The sequence below is a fragment of the Callorhinchus milii genome, unplaced genomic scaffold (genome assembly GCF_018977255.1).
Source record: "Callorhinchus milii isolate IMCB2004 unplaced genomic scaffold, IMCB_Cmil_1.0 Scaffold4, whole genome shotgun sequence".
NCBI classification, from domain to species: Eukaryota; Metazoa; Chordata; class Chondrichthyes; order Chimaeriformes; family Callorhinchidae; genus Callorhinchus; species Callorhinchus milii.
This window is the reverse complement of record NW_024704745.1, coordinates 20758785-20781099: the sequence shown is the minus strand read 5'-3', so window position 1 is coordinate 20781099 and position 22315 is coordinate 20758785. Positions and strand designations below refer to the sequence as shown.

The 22315-nt window shown below is 41.8% G+C and overlaps 1 protein-coding gene across 2 annotated transcripts in view; it reads right to left on the bottom strand.

Annotated features, from left to right (window-relative positions):
- Nucleotides 1–22315, bottom strand: part of LOC103177517 (E3 ubiquitin-protein ligase Midline-1) — a 211048-nt gene that overhangs the window by 98432 nt on the left and 90301 nt on the right. Inside the window, exon 1 of one of the 2 annotated variants that reach the window (XM_007891717.2) lies at nt 12012–12139. The exons of the other annotated variant lie outside the window; for it this stretch is intronic. The gene's annotated coding sequence lies outside the window, so the exon portion shown is untranslated. Of the gene's footprint in view, nt 1–12011; nt 12140–22315 lie in introns of those variants that run through there. 2 annotated transcript variants of the gene reach the window in all.

Sequence of the window (22315 nt, the reverse complement as noted above, 5' to 3'; positions counted from 1 at the left end):
CATCTGCACAAGCCTGTTGCCATTGGTACTTTGGAGCACAATTCTATTTAGAAAGTGGAAGAGAATTGCAATCTGTAGGACATTGTTCATCTTCCCCAGTTCAAGGTAGGAGTTTACTCATTATCATTCATCTCTCAAACATATAGTATGGTAATAATTTCAGGTTGAAGAAAATTATCAAGAAGGGAATAGAGGTACTGTACATGAGAGTGGGGAATAATAATAATAATGAATCTTGCATTTGATACAGGGCTTTTCAAATCTTCGAGACATCTCAAAGCGCTTCACAGAATATACTGTAAAGTGAATTGACTGTATATTTGTGGGGAAATTGCAGCAGCCAATTGCACACAGCAGTGTTCCACAAACAGTTGTGGACTGAATGATTTTTGGGGGGAATTGATATTCCTGGAAAAGTGATCTGCCAATTAACCATCATCCGGGTTCCTACTTACTGCTAGGTAAACAGAGGTGTCTGGAGTAAGGAAACTTGCCCAACGTTTGGCCTTGCCGGAAATAGTTCCCAGGTCTCTCTCTTGTGAGGCGAGTGCTCTAACCACTAAGCCCTTACAATGACATGATGAGTGGCACAGACTTGTTGGGCCGAATGGCCCACTTTGATTAGTGGAGTCTTGTTGTTTAGTGGTGAAGAGCACTCACCCGGCAAGTGAGAGACCCGGGTTCTATTCCCAGCAGGGTGAAATGCTCGGCAAGTTTCCTTACTCCACATGCCTCTGTTTACCTAGCAGTAAGTAGGAACCCAGTTGATAATCGATTGGCAGACTGCTTTTCAGGGATAATAATAATCAAATGCAAGGATTGTTATATTATGACCCGGTGATATGACTTGACCAGTGAAAAGTGTGCATTGCTTTGTACAGAACTTGTGAGAAATATTTTCTGCTGCCCTGTTTCTTGCAATGACTTGACTTTTGATGGCAGGCATCATTCATGCTTGTACCTTGCTGCGATTTGGAATAGAAATACTGCAAAAGATGACTGCACAAGTTGGCAAGAAGTATAATCCAGGCAACCAATAGCATGCAGACTGAATAGGAATGAATAGCTATAGTGATTGATCTATAGAGAACAGACTAGATTTATAGAGGACCAATGCTCAATGTCACATCATGTTAGAGTTCAGTGGTCAACCATAACAGTCTGTTTTTGTTCTGCAGATCAAACAATATTAGCCAGTAAAGAAATGTGTTCTTTCTCATAGTCGTTTAAAAAAATACCTGTAAACACATGACCCAAGGGAATATAAACTACAGAAAACCATGGCAGAGAGTATTCAAACTGTTCCTGGGCTGTTTTGGATTTAAAGTGGTTACTGGAGGGTTTTTTGCCTGAAGAGATTCATCTCCTGTCTGCCAGGAACCAATAGGTTAGAACTGAGAGAGAGCCAAACAGGACTTTTATATACACCTGGTGCTAACTGACCATCTTAGTCATCTCCATCTGTGGCCTTTAGGGGTCGTCTGTTTAATCTTCACATCTATGGGGTAAAGAAGATCACCCACGAAGCACACAATCAAAATCACTTTATAGTATATACAGTGGCACGCTTTGAGATGACTCAACAATGTGAAAGGCACTATATCAAATGCAAGGATTATTATTATTAACAAAGTTACATAATTTATCTGAACTGATTGGGGAACACCTCGGTTTGGATACGTGCAATGCCTCGCTTACCTTGCATTTCTTTATTTAGCTCAGACGCTATCATAAAATGAACTAGCTATAGATCTCAGATTAGAGTCTGTGAAACAACGATTTATTGTAATACAGAGAAGTTCTGTAATAAAAAGTAAAACACTGACATTTCTGTAAAACAGTTGACTGGACACTGTATTTTCAAGTATCTGATTGTACACAAAGGTTGGTTTGGATAAGTAGTGCTTAGCTAGACAGCTTCCTCCCAGTGCACTGTAAAGTTCATGGGAATTATTTCATTTACCTCTTTTGGATTTTTTGAAATTTTTTGTACTGAGATCAGGTATCCACCTTGGCATTCTGAACAGTTCACGGCTGTCTTGGAATCACTGAACAATTATCAAGTAATAATCAAAAGTCAAGTACTGGGAAGTAACGCAGGAAGTAGAAACATCTAAAAAACCGTGACTTCAAACGGTAGGTCAACTACACCATACCAATTTCTAACCAAAGTAAATTGGGTCAGAGGGATGTTCTTGCAAGTTTGTGTGAAATACGTCTGGATTCTTTTATTAAGAACTAATTTTAAATTAACTTGTTTTACACCCAGCCCACTGTGATACATTAAATAGTTGCCAAATATTCTCCAATTCTAATCTTCCTTATCAGCTGAGCTGAATGGGAGAAACAAGCAGCGACTATAATATTGAAAACAGGCTGTGGTCCTTCCTGTCTCTGCCTGAATGGAAGAGCTTCGAACAGGACTTCTTGTAGTCAGACAACTGACTTATTGGTTTAAGAATCAAACAGAATGGAGAGGAAGAAAATGCTGCCTCCTCTAACATTTAGGGCACTTCAAGGAAAACTAACAGAAATCACCGTCACATTCCATTACAGTACTGGAATATTGATGACCTATCCTCAATCTAAAGCTGGATATCAGTTGGAATGAAAAAAAGTGGGAAAGCAGTTAGGGAATTCCTCCAAAACAGTTCTGTCCTGCAATATGGGTTACAATGAAACTGCTACATTTGGGGTTCAAAAACAGAATACTCTCTCATTACAAATGCCCACCTTGGAGGCGGGGAGGGAGGAACAGACGGACGTCTGAAATAGGACAACAAGTGCGCAAATGCAATGCAAACCTAGTGAGGCCACTACTACAGAATGATGGATTTATTGTACTAATCAACACGTTTAATTGTTTGGATGAAGTTGTAAGTAATGAACAGAATGAACACTTTGAACTTCTGTTCAAACATTGTCATATTTAAGCCAGCAATACATAATTACAACATTAGTTCACATCATTCTCTTTGTAATATTTGATTATGATCGGGCACTTTATTCCCAATTTATTTGCACTCAATAGAGACTAATGACACAGCAAATTAAGTCTAATAAAAAGCATTACAATAAATGTTTGTGTAGCAAATATGCAAGTAAATCAGGCTAATGTATTCACTACAAGTCTGATGTGCCAAATGTCATCCTTCTGTGCTTTAGTTGCTTTGATTCTGTGCCACAGAAACCAAGAAAATATACAGAAAAGCTAGTACATTAATGAAAGAAATCAGTCTTCGAAGCACTTAATCCTTGCATTTATGCTTGATATAGGGACTTTGATATAACACTTTGACTTTCACGTCAAAGTCTCAAAGTTTCATAGGATTTAATGTAAACTTTCATGATTGTATTTTGTACACAAATTTCCGCTGAATTTACCAAATAATTTCGTTAACTCTCTGAATATCACTTAATTCTATTACAACTACACTGAAAACAAGCTTCACGCTAAACATTTGACTTACTTTGACTTAAAATTAGCCTTTAATCCTTAGACGTCCAGGGAAACCATGGAAATCTCTTGACCCATTTTTTAACCTTTTGTCTCGCATGTTGACAATGACCCATCACCATGATACAGTAGAAAAGAGAAACAAATATCAATAGCTTTACTGAAAGCTGAACTACTAAAATAATAATACTTGCATTTGATCTTTATCTCGTTTTCAAGACATCTCAAAATGTTTCACAGGATAGATTGTAAAATGTAGTGACTGTATATTTTGTGGGTAAAACGCAGCTGCCAATTACTCACAAAGAGTCGTGTGTTGAGTGACCAAATTATTTATTTGTTTGTTTATTGTTTTTGAAGGGATTATTACCCCTGGAAAACGATCTGCTAATCGACTAACAATCGGGTTCCTGCTTACTGCAAGGTAAACAGAGGCATGTGGGTGGACTAAGGAAACTTGCCTAAGGTGTCACCCTGCAAAATAATAAAAATTATAATACAATAATAATTAAAGTAATATTTTGACAAGCTATGCGGTTTTAGCTGGTTAGGCTAACGCAAGTCACAATTTAAGTCACAATTTTATGGAAAGATTTCAGAAAAATATGCAACACTTTAACCTCAAACTTTCTTCCTTTTCAATCATTATCCTCCAAGAGTTTGGAATGTCTTACCCAAACCAATTGGAAGCACTTCTTATATTTTCCATTCTGTATAGATCAATTTAGTTGAGATGTGATTTTCTTCCTTGCCCTCTGGTCTGTATTGAGAGCTGCAGTCAGTTTTTACAGTAAAAAGGATTAAAGCATAACTGCTAGGAGATTTGAATTGGCTGTTGATATTAGGTTAAGGTGAATATCCTGCTTTGTGGCCATGGCAAATAATTTTATTCCTTTCATCCTGGGTCTATGACTGTGATTTGGTTTGAAACTCATAGCAGAAGTGAATTTGTAGCACAGGCATAAAAAGAGTACATCGAGGATGCTTCAGATTCAAGACGTTCCAGTAAACAAGTAATAGTCATAGTTTTCTACACTACTTCAGTTTCACATATTCACAGGAAGCACGTCTCCCATAGCATTTCTAAAAACACAGACTGCCAACACTGAGAGACATGTTGCCTTGTAGCCATGAACAGATGGAGATATCAGTTAGAAACAAGCCAAAATGAAAGACTGGCTTCCTCCAGAGGCATATCAGTTCTGTTTTTACGTATTTGTGAAGAGATTTCTGGTAGTCCCCCTGTTGATGTACAGCATGAATAACACCTTATAGTTCGGGAGGTTACTGTGAGTAAATTGTCCTTCAACCTCTTTGGTTTTTGGAACAAGCTTCAGTCTGAAATGTGAACCTTTTCGATTAGGCATCAATAATTAATGTTTTATGTCTTCCATATGTTTCACTCATAATCATCACAATATCAAGCAATAAAACCACAGGGACATTAAAATACAAAAGAAGATAGTCATTTGCTAGAGAGACGTAACAGAAGAGTATTGTATTCAGCCAGAGGTCTGAGTACATTTGAAAATAATTTGTCTTTAGAAAGCAAAACTTTGCTAGATATAGAGAATGATGTCAAGCAAAAGATACATTGGCTGACGGTGTTCAGCTCCAATGCATGAACATTACAAAGACATTGCTTGGTGACTGCAAGTTTGAATGCTGTCTGCTCCTTGAACCTGTTTGGTACTGTTGACATGAGTACAGGTTCCTGAAGGTGTTACTAAACATGTATTGTGCCACCCACTGCAAGTAACCTCCCCTCCTCCCCCCAGTCACAGGTGTGTACTATAACAGTAACTTGCATTTATATAGTGCCCCTCACGCAGGGTAGCGTCTCAGAGCGCTTGACAGTGGTGGAGCACAACCTGAGCTGTGTGGGTGGGGAGGGTAGAGTTGACCATAACAACTGTCAAAGAGGAAGGTCTTCAGGCACGACCTGAGGATATAATAGTAATCTTTGCATTTGATATAGCACTTTATCACGTCTTCGATACGTCTCAAAGCGCTTCACAGAGTTTACTGTAAAGTGAATTGACTGTATTTTATGGGGGAAACGTGGCAGCCAATTGCGCAAGCAGTGTCCCCCAAACAATCAGACGAAGTGACCAATTTATTATTATTATTTTTAAAAAAATGAATTATTACCTCTGCAAAAGTGATCTGCCAATTGACTAATAACCGGGTTCCTACTTACTGCTAGGTAAACAGAGGAATGAAGAGGCAAGGAGGAGGGATAGAAAAAGAGTGTTCCAGAGTTTTGGGGCATAGTGGCCACTACATGCTTTGAAGAACACAAAATTCTTCAAACCAAAGGAGGTTTTTTGTGGGGATGGAGGAGATCATGACTCATGAGGCAACGTGAGGGAAAGTGGAGACTGGAATGAAAATATTAAGCTCTGAACCAGAGTTGGTGTGTGGCAATGGAAGAGGGGAATGAGGGAAAAATTGAAGGTTCATATACATGGATTCGCAAGGTCAAATCCAGACAATAATTGTATCTACTGTTGAGATATTAAAATAACAAAGGCAGAATCTAGACAAGTTCCTGTTAAGTCAGCAGATAAAGCTATTTAGATTTAGAAATGGATACTGTACATTGAAGGAATCTCCTGGGTGATTGGGTGATTAGACTGGATGGGCTGATGACCTATTCCTGCAGAAATTATTACTTTATGTACAATTCAAACTAAATAACTAATATATTTTAATCTATGCTAAGACGATTATCAAAGCCATTCAATACAATTAAATCATTTATTTTCACATCACTTCCAGGTTCTTTTTTCAAGTCATCCACTTCTCATAGAATTTCTCAAGATATTCTCACTTCTTTGAGACCTTTTGAGATATGTTGATCCAGTACAACATATCCAAATCCCTGACTGTTTGGCGCCTTGGGACGTCCTTCGAACGTGAAAGACGCTATACAAATGTACTTTTGTATTCTATTGAATTATATTATAGCCAACTCGGGATCAAAGATGCTCAGTCCTTGAACAGAGGGATTAAGGCATATGGGGATAAGGTGGGCAGATGGAGTTAGGTTAGAAGATAGGCCATGATCTTACTGAATGGCGGGGCAGGCTCAAGGGGCAGGAATGGCCTAATACTGCTCCTAATTGCTAGGTTCCTAAAGAAACACCCATTTCAGGATCAGAGTATCCAATCACACTGTCCTCTCTATAAAAAAGCACTTGCCATACCCATGCTCGTGGCAAGACACCCCAGACTAAATAATTAATTGTATAGTATTTTCAATGCAATGTGCAGCTGCTGCTCTCATCGTTTATTCTTATTGGGACGTCCTCCCAACGTGAAAGACACTTTATAAATGTAATTTTGTTGTTGTTATTGAACCTTCTGTTGGTTCTCAAACCACAAACTGCTTGCTTGTGTTCTCCCCACTCACACTCTAACCTTTGCTGTCTTTTCAGAAGTAGCTGCTTGAGTATTCTCTTTGTGTCCTGATCTCAGTTGTAGTGCTGTGTGTCATGAATGCAGTACACAAATCCTGAATGCAGGTGAAGGCTAAAGCAATGTCCCATGGCTTGAACTTCGAAAAAAAAATCTCTGATGATTGAATATGCAGAGTCACCGCTTACTGTGACAGTAAGCCATACAGACCTGGAAGGACCTGATCCAATCTGTGCTTATTTAGCTGATCTCAGCAAGGGTGCTAAAGTGTCTTTGGGATAGAAATCTGCTGGTTCCTGTTGAGGACCAATATTCCTGCTGGAAGTACACCTGTATAGCTGTTGCTTACTTCCATATCCACCACCCACCTCCTCCGACTGGCTGGCTCCAGCTTCCTGCTTTGTCCCATCTACCATAAGCGGATGTGCTTCCAGCCAATTGACCTAGAAACTTAGGAACGCTCTCCCTCAATTCCTCAGCCTTGCTCCCTCCTTCCCCAGATCATGACTGAAGACCTTCCTTACACTCATCTCCTTCTCCCACCTTGGCATCAGGCTTTACCACTGTTAAGTGCTCCAAGACCCTACTTGACATGAAGGGCGCTATATAAATGCAATTTGTTGTTGGATGTGAGAATAGGATCTGGCTTGGCTCTGATAACCCCCGTGCAGTCACATAGCTTGTCAGCACTCACTGCTTTGACTCACCAAATGGCCACTTGTACAAGGTGCTGGAAGTCGACAAGCATTTGTGGAACCATGCAACAGTATGAATCAATGCATTCGGGAAATGAAGGGTAAAAATGGTGAAGGTGTAAAGGGCAACTAAATGGGACTGAAATGATTGCTCTTAAAAGAGATAGCACAGACACAATGGTACCATTGGCTTTCTTCAGTGCTGTAAATCTCCATGATTCTAGGCATATTGATGTTACTCCAGGCGAAGAGGTTTTACATTGCTCATTTCACTCCATAGTTGAACAGCTAATTGTATCCCTCAGGAACTAGAGTGAGAACAAGGCATTTGCTCCATTGTCACAAGAGTACAGCAGCATTTACAGTCTAAGCAGCCACCAAACGTATTTTGCAAGCAAGAAATGTATAGATCCATTTCAGATCTATATGTCAAAGCAACAGAAAAGTCTGGACTTTACGTCTGACTCAGTTTCTGCCAACATAGGAAAGTGGAGAATTTATTTTGAAAATATCACAGGAGATACTATCTGTGGACCGAGTTAATTCTTAGAATTGCAGTAGCTTTTCTGCACCCACCCAAGCTTCGCACTGCAGGATAAACGGACATCATTGCTCCATATCCACATCATTCATTTGCTTGTGTCTGTGTACGGTAGTGTGCAAGTCAGCAGTAGGATTTTTTTTGCTTACTATTTTGTACACAAAAAACAGAATGGAAAATATGTCTCCAAAGTCCTTGAAGCTACAATTTAAAGTAATTATGTATGTTAATAAAAAATTTTTGCTATGCTGGTCCTCATTAAATGAAAATAGCATCAGTTTTCTGCATTTAAAACAGACCATTGCAAAGTTAACTGGATCCTTAGGCAAATGAACAATGAGTTACCTCATCATATATAGAGCCTTCCAACTGGGCTTTCTTATTAGTTATGGGAAGCCTGGGTAAAGGGCCAATGCCACAGGATTGGAAAGAATAGGAGCCAAGATGATATAGATAAATCAAGGGTAATGGTTAGATGAAGCCAAGGCTTGAATTTAAAACGTCTGTAGTTTGTAAAAGCAAGGGAAGACAGAGCGGTAAAAGGTTCCACAGTTTGGCAGACCTAGGACAAAATGCATTGGAATAGGAGATGCTGCAATGAGTTTGGACGTCAGCACTGTGAGGAGCAAAATGTAGATTAGTATATTTGGAGTTTGAAAAGAACCATAGACTTCAGTATCAATAAAATGCTGAAGAAAATAATTATTAAATAACAAGATGTGCTTATTTGAATGGGAAAGTGTACTTCTGCTTCAATGTGACCTGTGGGTTTTGAAATACTGTATTTTCATTTTACAGAGGTCCTCCGCAGAGCATCCTCAGTTTGATCAATCACATGAAAGGCACAGGTGCCTCAGCTGGAGGGATCACTTTGTGCCTGCTTCCTATTACTGATGTTTCACTATAAACCATTTTGCTTTGTTTTCTTCACTCTTCCTACTGAGTTTTCATACAGATGAAAAGAACTCACCAGCACACCGGTCGGTATTAAACTATCTTAAACCTTTATGCTATTATTGAAGTTCTTTAAACAGTAGGAGGCATAAATCAATCAGTTTCTGAAATCTTGTTAAGGAAACTTGTAACATTTCCTTATCGTAATCTATCCTATGATCCCTTCTGAATGTCTGCATGTGTAGACATGGACTGTGTTGCCTGCCTTGCATGGTTAAACAACCTGCCCACCCAAAATCACCTGCAGGAGAGCAGGAATGGAAAGATCGCTACTTAATAATAATAATCCTTGCATTTGATATAGCGCTTTTCATGTCGGGAGGACGTCCCAAACATTTAAAAAAAAAAGATTTCACAAATTGTTGCTAAAAGTTGTGAAGGTGCAGTCTGCATGTGGGACATGGGGTCACAGTGAGTAAGGTTTAAGCCCAAAGCAGGAGGATTGTGTGGATTTCTAAAAGATATCCTGTACTGGCTGTCTCTGTTTACTGCCAATGTTGCTCTGCAAAGCTTGCCCCAAATGCCCCTCAGTATTTACTTGTAGGCCAGATTCAATTCAAAAGGAGGGGGTAGAGAGCACTTGGCTCTGTGATTCCCATTGCCTGGCACCTCTAAGTTTTGAGCATTGAAATGCGAGTTGAATTCTATCCCAGCACATGCCCCTGAATGGAATAGCAAGATCCCTGCAGAAAGCCTCGACTCACCACAGCAAGTCTTGGCAACAGCAGCAGCAGCAGCAGCAGCTCTGAAAAGTTTGGAAAGTTATATCTATTCTCCCCCTCCTTGGCATGTGCAGAGGTGGATTTGGGAATCCTGAAAACGTAGCATTTGAATCCGAAACAACCTTAAAAGGCATGACATCTCCCTCCTTTTGCAGGGCAGCATCCAGTGGGTCAATGGGGTGAAGGGAAGAACTGCCAGTGATCACAAAGGATGTGCTGTCACACAAGAGGCATTGAAGGGGCTGGAGACAGAGCTGAGCAACACAAATCGTCTCAGCAACCTGACCAGTTGCCTTGTCTCTGAAAGATAACTGGCCCCAGGACCTGTTTGCGGCATTTCTCTTTGCATGTATTTGTATAAACATTTATATTACAGCAGGACCTCCTTTCCCATGTCAAAGCGATCTGAAACAAGGGAATTGATCCGAATCCCACCAATCGTGAATGCTGACCAATACTCCAATCCAGAACTTTATTTAAGCATTAGCCTGGAATACCTCCCTCCCTGTAGGAGGAAAGGCATTTTTCTGCGCGTGGATAAACACTTGGGAGGTATCTTAACACATTTTAAGTTTGCAGCAACGTGATAAGCCAGATGTCATGTTGTTGCAAACAACAATCTGCAAAGGCACTAAAACTCTTCCTGTGAGTTTTTCCCTTTGCCCCTTACAATAACAAACTCAGAGAGAGATAAGCTGAGCCGCTTGTTGTGTGTGTGTGTGTGTGTGTGTGTGTGTGTGTGCTGTGCTGTGGTGTGTGAGCCTGGCTGTCTGGAGGCTGGGAGCCAGGGGAAGAGATCTTGGCTTCACTCACAGCTTTCATTCATTCACTCACTGTCTGACCTCTGCAGGATACGGAGTGAATCACACACACACAGACCAGACCGCACGGGGACTGGAGTGAGCCCCAAACGGGAGACAATTAGGTGCGACCCAAACAAAAACATATATATATATATACATATATGTAACACAGTTCAAACGCAGTGGTTTTACACCGCACGAGAAAAAACACATCTGCTTCCAGCAACGTAAATCCAATTGGAAGAATCAGTTCCAACCCTCCACAATTCACCTCCATCCCCCCCCCTCGCATTGAATTTCGCAGCACCAGTCAGTTAAGTTTCCGAATGATGTTTGGAGCCGACTTATCAAACAATCCACGAGTTGGATTCTCCACTGAAATAGTTATCTCGGATCAAAGAAACTCGAGCCGCATTGCAACCAACTTTCCAGACAGACTTGAGCCACGTTGGGGTTTGCATTCACTGCTCGTGTCCACATCAAACAAACAAAAAAGCAACGCCTCACAATAGCAAGTCACGATCAGCACCAACGACTTCGGAGTTTCTACAGATCTCCAGGAGCTGAATCCAAACTTGCAAAAAGTTTGGAATAGGATCACCGTCACTAAGCTGCAGGGGTGGACGGATTTGGGGCTGGGGGGTGGGCTGGTGGGCTGGGGTGGGGGGGGTTGTACTGATGGCAATAGCACTGCCAGTTTTCACTGGAGGTTATGGTTATGGTTTGCACACAAACTTCTCGTTTTCATTTCAAATGAGAATGTGATCCATTCTCCAAACAGGATCTGTAATGTGTTTGTGTGTGTTTGTGTGTGGTGGAGGTTGGGTGTAAGTCATGCAACTCTGGAGAAAACCTTAGCCAGAAATCTGGAAACTCACATCACTGCCTTAAGTTAAAGGTATGAATTGTAATGGGAGTCAGGAATGAGTTCAGGTAATTGACCCCCCCCCACACACACACACCTTACTACCTTGCAAGCTCTGTGCATCGGTGCAATTGCCACCGTTTCCATCCTTCCAAACCAACTCTGCTAACAAACTGTTCTTTGTCTGCTCAGGAGAATCCCTTTCAGTTCCCACCAACCTACAGTACGAGTTTCCAGGGCAACACCGCGTGTCTATTTGCCACACAAGTGATCAAAGAAGCCAGACGACACCCCCCCCACCCCCCAAAAAAAAAACTTGCCAGACTTCCTACTGGGTAATGGCTGGTCACTAATTAACTGACATCGCCTGAGACCCAGTGACTCCCATTCATTCACTTGCTGCACTCACTCACTCACTCACTCACCATCCAGAGAGTCCTTTCCAATCGCCAAAGGGGAAGGGACAGAAAATATATATATATTTTTTTTAAAAAAGTGCAAAACACTTGGAAGAAAGAGACAGAAAGTTGTGGCACCAGTGCAGTCGTTCTTACCTGCTTCATCTTTAGAATTCCATCATCCACAAAGCATGAAAAAGTCTGCATTCAATGTGCAAAACTTAGCCACAAGGGGCCACAGCCATTCACACACAGCCTGAATGGCACTCCACCACCACCACCACCACCACCACTGGAAGTCTCTCCAGTTCTCACACTCGGTGGTTCAACTCTCCACTGGGGAACCTCTCCATAACTGATTGCTACGACCTTTCCTACTGGTCTATCAGAAGAAGTCAAGGAAGAGGGACATCACTGTCCGCTTCCCTTCTTTGAAATCCAAAGGCTCTGATCAACTGCAGCGAGCGATGTCTGCTGTGGCAGCAGCCTCGCCAATCAGCAGCGAGGGGAGGAGGTTAACATGTATGATGCTGTCAACATGGGGATCAGGGAAAAGGCTTTCATAGGTATTTCAGGATAAAGCACAGCTGAGATCAAAGGCTCAGACGAGCTGAAGAGGGAGTGTAGATGCTAACCCGCAGTTCCCTTTTTCTCTTTTCTTGAGCTGGGAAGTAGTTGTTTTTTTTAAAAAAATGACATGACCCCCCCACCCCACCACCCTGAATCCTAAAGGGTCAAAACTGCACATCACGATAAACTCTGGAGCAAAGCCACGTGAATTTTGAACTTTCGAGCGGAACCAGTTGTCCAGTCATGACATGTAGTGAGCTGGGGGTGTTTCTTGCGCCAATACTTGGGCTCAATTTCCGAGCAAGTGGTTGCATCTTTGGTCACAGGAGGGGGCTTCCCAAAGAAGCCGACATTCCACACAATCCAGCACTGGGAAAACGAGATCAACGCACGTCTCAGCTGAATTGCAGCTCACAACCATCAGCACCACCATCGCATTCTGATTCGGGTTGAATCACACGAAGTAGGATTTAAGTCGTTTCTAAATGGTTGAATTTTACCTTGTTAAAGATCGCCCCAAGTTGTGGGTGCGGTGTAAACTTGCCTTGTTTACATTGGGACACAATGCTACCGCTCCACAGCATGGGAACACAATCGGGACAGAGGGAGAAAACATCTTGTGCGTTTTGTTTTATTTTGGCAAGGTGGTGGTGTTGTATCACTGCAACCTCTGGCTACCTCAGGGAAGACCTTTTCTCCAGGTACCTTGCCAGTAATATTGCTAAAGTCCTTATATCTTATGCAGAAGGTGATTGTGGCAAAAGTCTACGTTTCTGGTCTCCCTTATTCATTTTTGCCAAGTTGCATCCCATTCTGTATTTTTATTGAAGTACTGTCACTGACAAGAACACATTGGCAGCTGGACCATATTTACCCTGCTCACTTGAGTGCTGTTGGCTCAGAAGGAAGGATGATTTATGATGGTAAATGCCTCTGTAGGCAAGAGAACACAAGTGAGCTGGGCAAATTGGCAACCTTCACTACCTCCGTGGTGAGCTGGTCCCCAATGTTGTTCCGATCAGGGCGCTGAATCTGACTGTCTGCCCACACTTGCATGTCCAGCAATGCTGTTGTGACTCGCAAATCCAAAGAGAAAAGGTGCGCAACCATAACATTAACCTCAAATCTCAAAAACAACTGCCGGCCTGCAAGGTTACCTGGCGTCCCAAGTTGTTCAGACGCTGTCACAGGTGCTGACATCTCACTGTAGTGTGAACAAGTCAACTCCCATCACCAGTGGCCGCTGGGCACTATACAACTGTGTAGACTCTGGAGAAACTGCTGTATGTATAAACAGTCCAATGTAGCATCGAGAACCAAACCTGTCAACAATCTTAATCATCTAGTAAATGGTTTCTCCTCCCGCCCCCGTCTGATCACCTCTGGGGTTTCCCAATTCTCCATTCTTGGCCCCATTCTTTTTCTCATCTACATGCTCCCTCTCAGCAATGTCATCTGCAGACATGGGGTCAACTTCCACATGTATGCGGATGACGCCCAAATCTACTTATCCTCCTCCACCTGCAATTCCCAGTCCACTGACATCCTGTCAGCTTGTTTGACAGACATCAAGGCCTGGATGAGCGCAAATTTCCTGCAAGCGCTCCACAACTCTATCCTGGTTGAAGGGCGCTATATAAATGCAAGTTGTTGTTGTTGCTACTCATGTAAAGCAGAAGCATTTTATTTTTAACAGGGCAGAAGGGCAGATGGAAGAATACAATGTATTTGTGCCAGGCGTATATTTTAAGAAGCTTCCAGGTTTACCATCAACATTAGGTCCAGGTTAGCAGCAGTCAAGGCTTGGTGACCCCAGAATGTGGGTTAGGGTATTACTGGAGTCTAACCATCTGTACAGGATTCTGTATATAAAGTTATCTGAAGTCTGTAACTTCTCTTTAATGCCAGCACACTCAGCATTTATGCTTCAAGTGTGGTTAATTATGATGGCGCTGAGGTTGAATTCCAGTCCTGCTTTGTCTGGTTGAACACAGAAATGAGACAAGTAGTCTTTTCTTGCTATCTGACTCTTTCAGCAAAAAAGACCAATACAATTAATGGAGGAAACAAGTTAATTGCCTGCTTTATGCTGCGCTTTTGTGACCAAATCTGGACTCAGATCTCAAACAAAACTGCTGGAAAAGTGAAGCCTTTTTTTCCTTCTATTTACTTTTTTAGTGCATGTGCTTACAAACGTGTACGCACACAAATTGGATTACATGTCCATTTAGTTGTGCACATGAAATACTCCTGCACATGTAAATATATATTTTTTAATTACTGCTCACACGTGGTTCCATGTTACTCTGCTCCTTGCCTGGAGGCATTCACTCACGCTTGGCATATAGTTCCCTCGCTTAAGTAGCTATGCTTGATGTGTGAGCCCAGAAATCAAATGTTGGCAGCTTATTTGACTGTAGAAGGTATTACGAACCAAGCCCAGTCCTCAGCCAATGTCCATATGCTGCATATGGATGCTTTAATTGAAAGTGATTAGTGGCAGAAATCCTCCTGATTATTTTCTTCACCAACTCAATAACGCTAAGGTTATCTGTAGCATCCTTACTGTCACCCCAACAGAGATCTGACTCAGAACAGTCCACAGATTAAATCTGGGATGTTTCATGGCTGTATTGGCTACCACTTTGAGATCCTGCTGTTCTCTACCCCTGGCCAATCCCTCACTCTGCTAACTCGCACCTGCTTCAACTTCTCTGCCCTGCCATTGAAAGTTTTCAGCTACTTTGCTCCTGCTCTCTGTAACTTTCTCCCTAAACCTCTCTGCCTCACACTCACCCTCCCTGCTTGCAAAAACCCATCTAAAAACTTATTGCATCTTCAGGCACCTGCATCTTACGCCCTGCCCCATAGTTTACCCCGTCCCACCCTGCTTGGACTCCAATATTGTCTCTTTAAAGTCCTTTAAGACATTCTCCTATGTAAAAAGCAATATATATATTGTTACCTCAGGCAGTGATACTGCCAAATGAGCAATGCTGAGTGTCACGACTTGTTTAACTGAGAGAAGAGATGCTGCACAGGGGTGGGGGCTTCTGTGTATGGGAAGCAATAGGTGTTATGATATAATTCAAGAGGAGAGCAATCTGTCATCTGTTATGAGGAGGATTCGTTTGCAGTGGGTCGTTGCTGGCACATTAAAATGTCCTGCATCCAGAATAGCACCAGCTTGAGACCTACTCTTCAGGGGGCTCTGGATTAGATCAGAGCTAATTCAAAATGCACAATTCAGGCAATTTACAAAAACAAATGAAGGTCAGAATGCAGGGCATCTCAGGACAAATGTAATTTCTGTTTGCAATCGCAGATCAGGTTCAAAATGAAGCACTGCAGGCAGAGACAACAGTGAAATGGAGGTGAAAGGGGAGAAAAGGATTAAACTCTGCCAATTTGAACTATTTAAATGGGAAGAGATCCACTCAAACTGCTGCAGACAGAGCTGCAGCTAATCCAGCACATGGGAATAGGAAGCTTTTTACACCGCTTGTGATACTGTACTTTGCTTGTGATATTTCCACAAATGCTTTGGAGCCCCTATGTTTTAGGCGCTTAAACCATTAATTGGCTGCCGCGTTTAGCCCACAAAATATACAGTCAATTCACTTTACAGAATAATCTGTGAAACACTTTGAGACATCTTGAAGACGTGATAAGGCATTATGTCAAATGCAAGGATTATTATTAATTATCTTCCACAGCCATCAGATCGATTGGTTTGGGATTTGATTTGGGAAGCAAAATCTGAAAAATGAATTATCCTGCACTGTGCAAGACCACGTGAAGAGGAATATTTATCTATGAATCTCTCCTGCGAAAACAAAATACACAGGAGATCAGATAGTGGACAGATAAAAGGAACGATGAATGCAGATTACGTCCACATGTATTCTATATATATTTACATTACAAGAACTGGAATGCTGTTACCTTTCTGAATAGAAGTAGAATAGAAATACACTTTTCAAACCATACCCAAACCGAGATTAGCTCGAAAAGATTGTTGAATTCTATTCAGTTGAAATTTCTACTGATATTATGTCTGTGGACAAAATATCATAAGGGACCAAGTTTACACTCGCCTTAATGTTAGCTCTGCCTCACTCCTACAGTTCCAGATCTTAAGACGGATGCCAGTCAATTGCCTGGGATACGTAGCTGTGAAAACACTGCAATGGCATTGCTCTAATTTTGTTAGAATAATGAACATTGTTATTTTTATCTGAGGACATTTTTGAGCGTATCCAGATGGCTGAGCTGGATGTGACAAAACTGACTGTCTGTGCTAGATATAGAATAATAATAATAATCCTTGCATTTGATATAGCGCTTTTCACGTCTTCTCGACGTCTCAAAGCGCTTTACAGAATAGACTGTAAAGTGAATTGACTGTATATTTGTGGGCGAAACTCGGCAGCCAATTGCGTACAGCAATGTCCCACAAACAGTCGTAGATTGAAAATGACCAATTTATTATTGTTTTTGGTTTTGGAGGGATTATTATTAGGCATGTGGAGTAAGGAAACTTGCCCAAGGTTTCGCCCTGCCTGGAATTGAACCCAGATGTCTTGCTTACAAGGCGAGTGCTCTAACCACTGAGCTACAGGACTCCCAAGAAGCTTTCCCTGCTCTGGATACCTAAACATAAATACCAAATGATCTCTAAAATATAGACTACAAACATGTTAGAAAACAGAAGTAGTTTGAAAATTTCCTTCTCAGTATATTCGGAGATTGCTGGGGATAATTAAACTACATTTGATAGAAAATAGTAAAATCTATAAGTAGTGTGGTGAGGGAGGGAGCAGTAGACTTACATAAGGGTATCTAACATCTATCTGCATGTAACTTCGACGTATGGACTTGTAAATGAAGTGAGAAAAGGATTACAATTATGGACAAGCCCCTCAGTGTCTCCAGAGAGAGTGGGTAATTTTACTGATTTTATGTGAAGCATGACATTAATCACAAGCTCATCCATTCTCCAGTTCATGGGAGTACACTACTTATGCAGCATTATGCCTTGCACACATGAACATCACAGGTCTGTGTTGAGTTAGTTGATCTCAACCAGGCAGGTGATATAAGTAACCTCAATGTCCCTGAGCTAGGAGAGGAAATCAGCCCAGGTATTCATGCCTGATAACTATTCTGTGGAGTCCTGTAGCTCAGTGGTTAGAGCACTCGCTTTGCAAGCGAGAGACCTGAGTTCAATTCCAGGCAGGGCGAAACCTTGGGCAAGTTTCCTTACTCCACACGCCTAATAATAATCCTCCAAAACCCAAAACAATAATAAATTGGTCATTTTCAATCTACGACTGTTTGTGGGACATTGCTGTGCGCAATTGGCTGCCGCGTTCGCCCACAAATATACAGTCAATTCACTTTACAGTATATTCTGTGAAGCGCTTTGGGACGTCCTCCCGACGTGAAAAGCGCTATATCAAATGCAAGGATTATTATTATTATTATTATTATTCAGAAACTCGTGCTGCAAGGGGTGCAGACAGGATCAGGCTTGGCTGCAATCCATTGGCAGTCAAATAGTCAGCCCAAACTACTCAGAAACCACAGATGTCTGCTTGCTGCCATTATTCAGATAGCAGGCAAATGGGAACAAATCTCAAATGTACTCAAATGGACAATGTCATCACGCCTCAAGTTCAATGATGTTTGTGTGTGGGTGGGTGTGGAACATGATGACAGTTATGAACCATTTCTTCATGCATACAGTGAAGATTGTGAACATATGGAATGCTTCTCCCCAGAATCCTGTAGAGGTTGAATCAATAGGAATATTTAAAGGAGAAATAGAGATTCTTGTAATAGATAATAGAGCAATGAGAAAAGTGAAAAGGTGGGATATTGGAATTACAAGATCTGCCTAAATCAAATAAACAATTCAATGGACTGAATGGCCTCCTATTCTTGTTTTTCTTTGTTCCCATGACATTATGCATCTGCATATTGCAGGTCCCGAATATATCTAGAAATGGACCTTAAAAATCCCATAACATTATTCAAAAGGAAAAGGGTGTCTTTCCAGGTGCTCCTGGCTAACAAACCCCCAAATCAATTGATCATTTACTTCATGGCTGTTTGTGAGACATTTCTGTGCAAATTGGTTGCCACATTCACCTACAAATATACATTTTGCAACAAATACCTGTGAAGGACTTTGCAAACTTCTGATGTTATAGGCCCTGTATCAAATGAAAAAAATTAATAGCACTATCTCCTGCGCGGAAGGAAATCCTGAAGACACAGAGATTTTCTACTAATGGGCTGGGTAGGGAGGACTACTCAAGTGTAAGTGGCACCACTATAGGATCACTTATTGTGTAGAGGGAAGCACAATATAAACCAAGCCTAAAAGAAGCATCATATCCTGGACCTCATTGAAGTGTTCTCCAGAATGATTGATTCTCTGCTCCTCACTGATGACATTAATTAGTGCACTGAACAGAGACAGGATCCCTGCTAATTGCTGTTTGCATAATGCAAACTAATTGCACTTCTCCAAAGTGAAGGGGAATCAAAAACAAGTGGGATGCCACTTTACCAGGTGCTTACAAACAGAAAGGTGTAATGACATGGTTTGAGGCACAATATTGTTGTAATATCTACAAGATTACCAGTCTGCAATAGTCTCAACGTTCCGCACATCTACACAGAAGGGCAGGTGATGTCATAGTGAGGGGAGAGGTTGGAATTTGACTGAGGTCAGTATTTGTATAGGTGCAATCAGATGTTTTTAACTTCCTGCCTGTGTGTGCAGCTGGCTTTTTTACAACAGATCTGAGGTAATAACTCTCCTACCATCATTGGCCTATCTATAATGAATGAATAATGGCCTCTACTCTAAGCTACTCACACAGTCAAATTCAGGATCAAGTCTCATCTATTGCTGGTGGATCCCACTGTCTGATATTTATCAAATGGCTGATGAGTAAACTCTGAGGCTAGGATACAGCTGCTCCATTTTGTCATCTGACATCTGTCATATAGGTAGGACTAGGTGCCTATTTTGATTGCTATGCAAAGAGTGAGTAGCTGTCACTGAAGCTCTGGACTTCCAATTTCACAGCCATCGCTTAATAGGTAACAATATATGTTCGTTCTGTGGGCAGCAGGATGGTGGCAAAGCTCTCATGCATTTCATGCTGAGTTGTGTTATTCACCAAGAGTCTCGCTGGGAGTTACTGGTACTTATTATCCAATAGAATATCGAAATTGGTCTTGGTTGTCTCGTTCATGAGCCAGTAGGTCTGCATTACTCCAAGACACTGCTGATGCCAGGCAGCAAGTCTTGGAGGAGCAGACCATTCACTGGAGCGTGACTAATCCCACAAGGGCCCTGTTAACCCCGCGAGTCAAAGCCTAATCAGTATGGTGGTCTTAGATGGGCTGGACAAGCAGCAACAATCTTAAGATAGTGCTTGTAATAAAAAGCAAGCTATGCAGTTTTAGCTTGTTAAACTCCAACAGTACCTCAACACACACTCTTGTGTTCCCCAAGCCTTGGCTCCTGCTGACCTAGACCTGAATTAGGTAAGGACGATGTGTCCCTCCAGAAAGAGAGTGTACATTCTATTCAAGCCAGACAAAGAGAAATTTCCATGCCTAAGTGGCATGACTACATTGAAGTCTTAGTCTGATTTGAATAGTTTTCAGCACGGTGATGGTTTTCCACATGTCTGTTAGGTTTTGAAGATGGGAGGGAGGGGCAAGTTAGAGAAACTCCAAGATGATGTTGCCAATTATTATTCAGGAAGCAGTAGTTGAGAGAAAAGCAATGTATTGAAAAACACCTGGATTTTTAAGTAAGTAGTAATTCAAAGGCCCAGGAAAGAGTATGTGCTTAAGACATTCACAGGTTCACACCTTAGTGTTATCTGTAATAACATCTTCTTAATTGAGTAGCAAGTCTGGGAACAATAGCTTGGGACACTTTCCTGTCTACAAATACCTTCTGGGGAGTAAAACATTGCACTAGACTTTAGTACATTTAACTCCAAAGGTGCCGAATAAACAGGAATTCTACAAAGCACATCAAAGGTAATGACTTGTTCTCTCAATTAGAAAAGCTGTAACTTTTGTAATTTTTGAATCTGTAATTCTTCAGTTTGTAACTGAAGAATTTCATACCACTTTTGTGCACTCATTTTGGCATTGAACCATGTATTTATATGAATCATCAGTCCCAGGTTTTCTTCCATGCAAATCAACGGCGTTACAATGTGGTGATGTCACTGGGTAAGGGACCTGGCGATGTCACAGATCATACATATGCTTTGTCACTGTCTGAAAGGGAAATAACAGATGTGGAGGCTGGGACTTGGATAAGCAAGGTGCTCCTTCCAGAAAGAGTGCATTCAATTCCAGACACAGGGAAATTCCCATGCATAAAAGACACACGCACACATATATATGTGTGTCTTTTATGCGTGGGGATTTCACGGTATATATATATATATAGCATATATGGAACTTTCAGTTTGTCGTGGATCCTCTTTCCTCATGTGTCAGATACCCAGCAGACCAAAAACAAAATCTTGATTACATTTCTTCCAATCAATCCCCCAAAGCTTGTCATTGAAACCACTACCTGGGAAGCTTTCCCACTGCCTGTCAGATGCTGACCACATTGACTGGCATAAAAATAATACTAATAATCCTTGCCTTTGATATAGCAATCGATTTCAAGATCCTCACGCTTGTATTCAAGTCCCTGCACTCCTCTGCACCCCTTACCTCTCTGACCTCTCTCCTCAAAACAGTACCCGTTGCCTTCGTTCCTCCGGGTCTGGCCTCCTCCTTGTCCCCTGAGTCCTCCGCTCCACCCTCAGCGGCCGTGCCTTCAGCCACTATGCCCCGAGGCTCTGGAACTCCCTTCCTCACTCCCTTCACCTCGCTCCTTCCTTTCCCAATTTCAGGACTCTGCTGAAGACCTTCTTTTCAACCGGCCACCTTCCTCCCCCTCCACCTGGCTAGGTCCCAGGATCCGTTACTGTAAAGCGCTCTGAGACGCCGTCCAGCGTGGAGGGCGCTATATAAATCCAAGTTGTTGTTGTAGCACTTTTCAAAGTGCTTCACAGAATATACTGTAAAGTGAATTAACTGTATATTTGTGGGCGAAACACGGCAGCCAATTGCGCACAGCAGTGTCCCACAAACAGTCAAGGATTGAAGTGACCAATTTATTATTGCTTTATTTTCTTGAGGGATGTTTGTGCCATCCACCACCTCAGTGCAGAAGACAGTGCAGAACCTTGTTTGACCTCCAACTAGCCTTCAAACCCTACATCTGTGCGCTCACCAGCTCTGCCATCTCTCACCTCTACAACATCATCCATTTCCAGCACAACCTATCCTTCAGGCTGCTGAGATCCTCATCTCTGCTTTCATCACTGGGCTCTATTATTCAAGGGTCTGGTTTGCTAGACTCCCCACCTTCTCCCTCCACACAAGCAACGGACCTTCTAAAATTTACATCCCATAGTCTCTCCCACATCAAGCTCCATGAGTCCATCACCCCCTTAATTAATTTCTGGGATGCTTTACTGTTTCTGTCTTCCTCACTTAGCAAGCACTGTGCAGTAAATTGCCTTTTTCATGACACCAGGCTTATTTTCTTCCTGCTTCTTAAAGATCCTTGCCAATACGAAATAATTCCTGGGATTCGACCCTAAATTGATTCTGTTGTTCAAATTACCATAAAATAAGATAAATGGTATCCCAAATTGGGTGGAATGTGGTTGGGCTTCTGTTTCACATTAACTCTGATATCTGATAACATCCAGAAAGTTCAAATTAGGATCAGAGGATGCTGCTTTGATACAGATTCTTCTGTCTTCACTGGATGATTGCCTCTG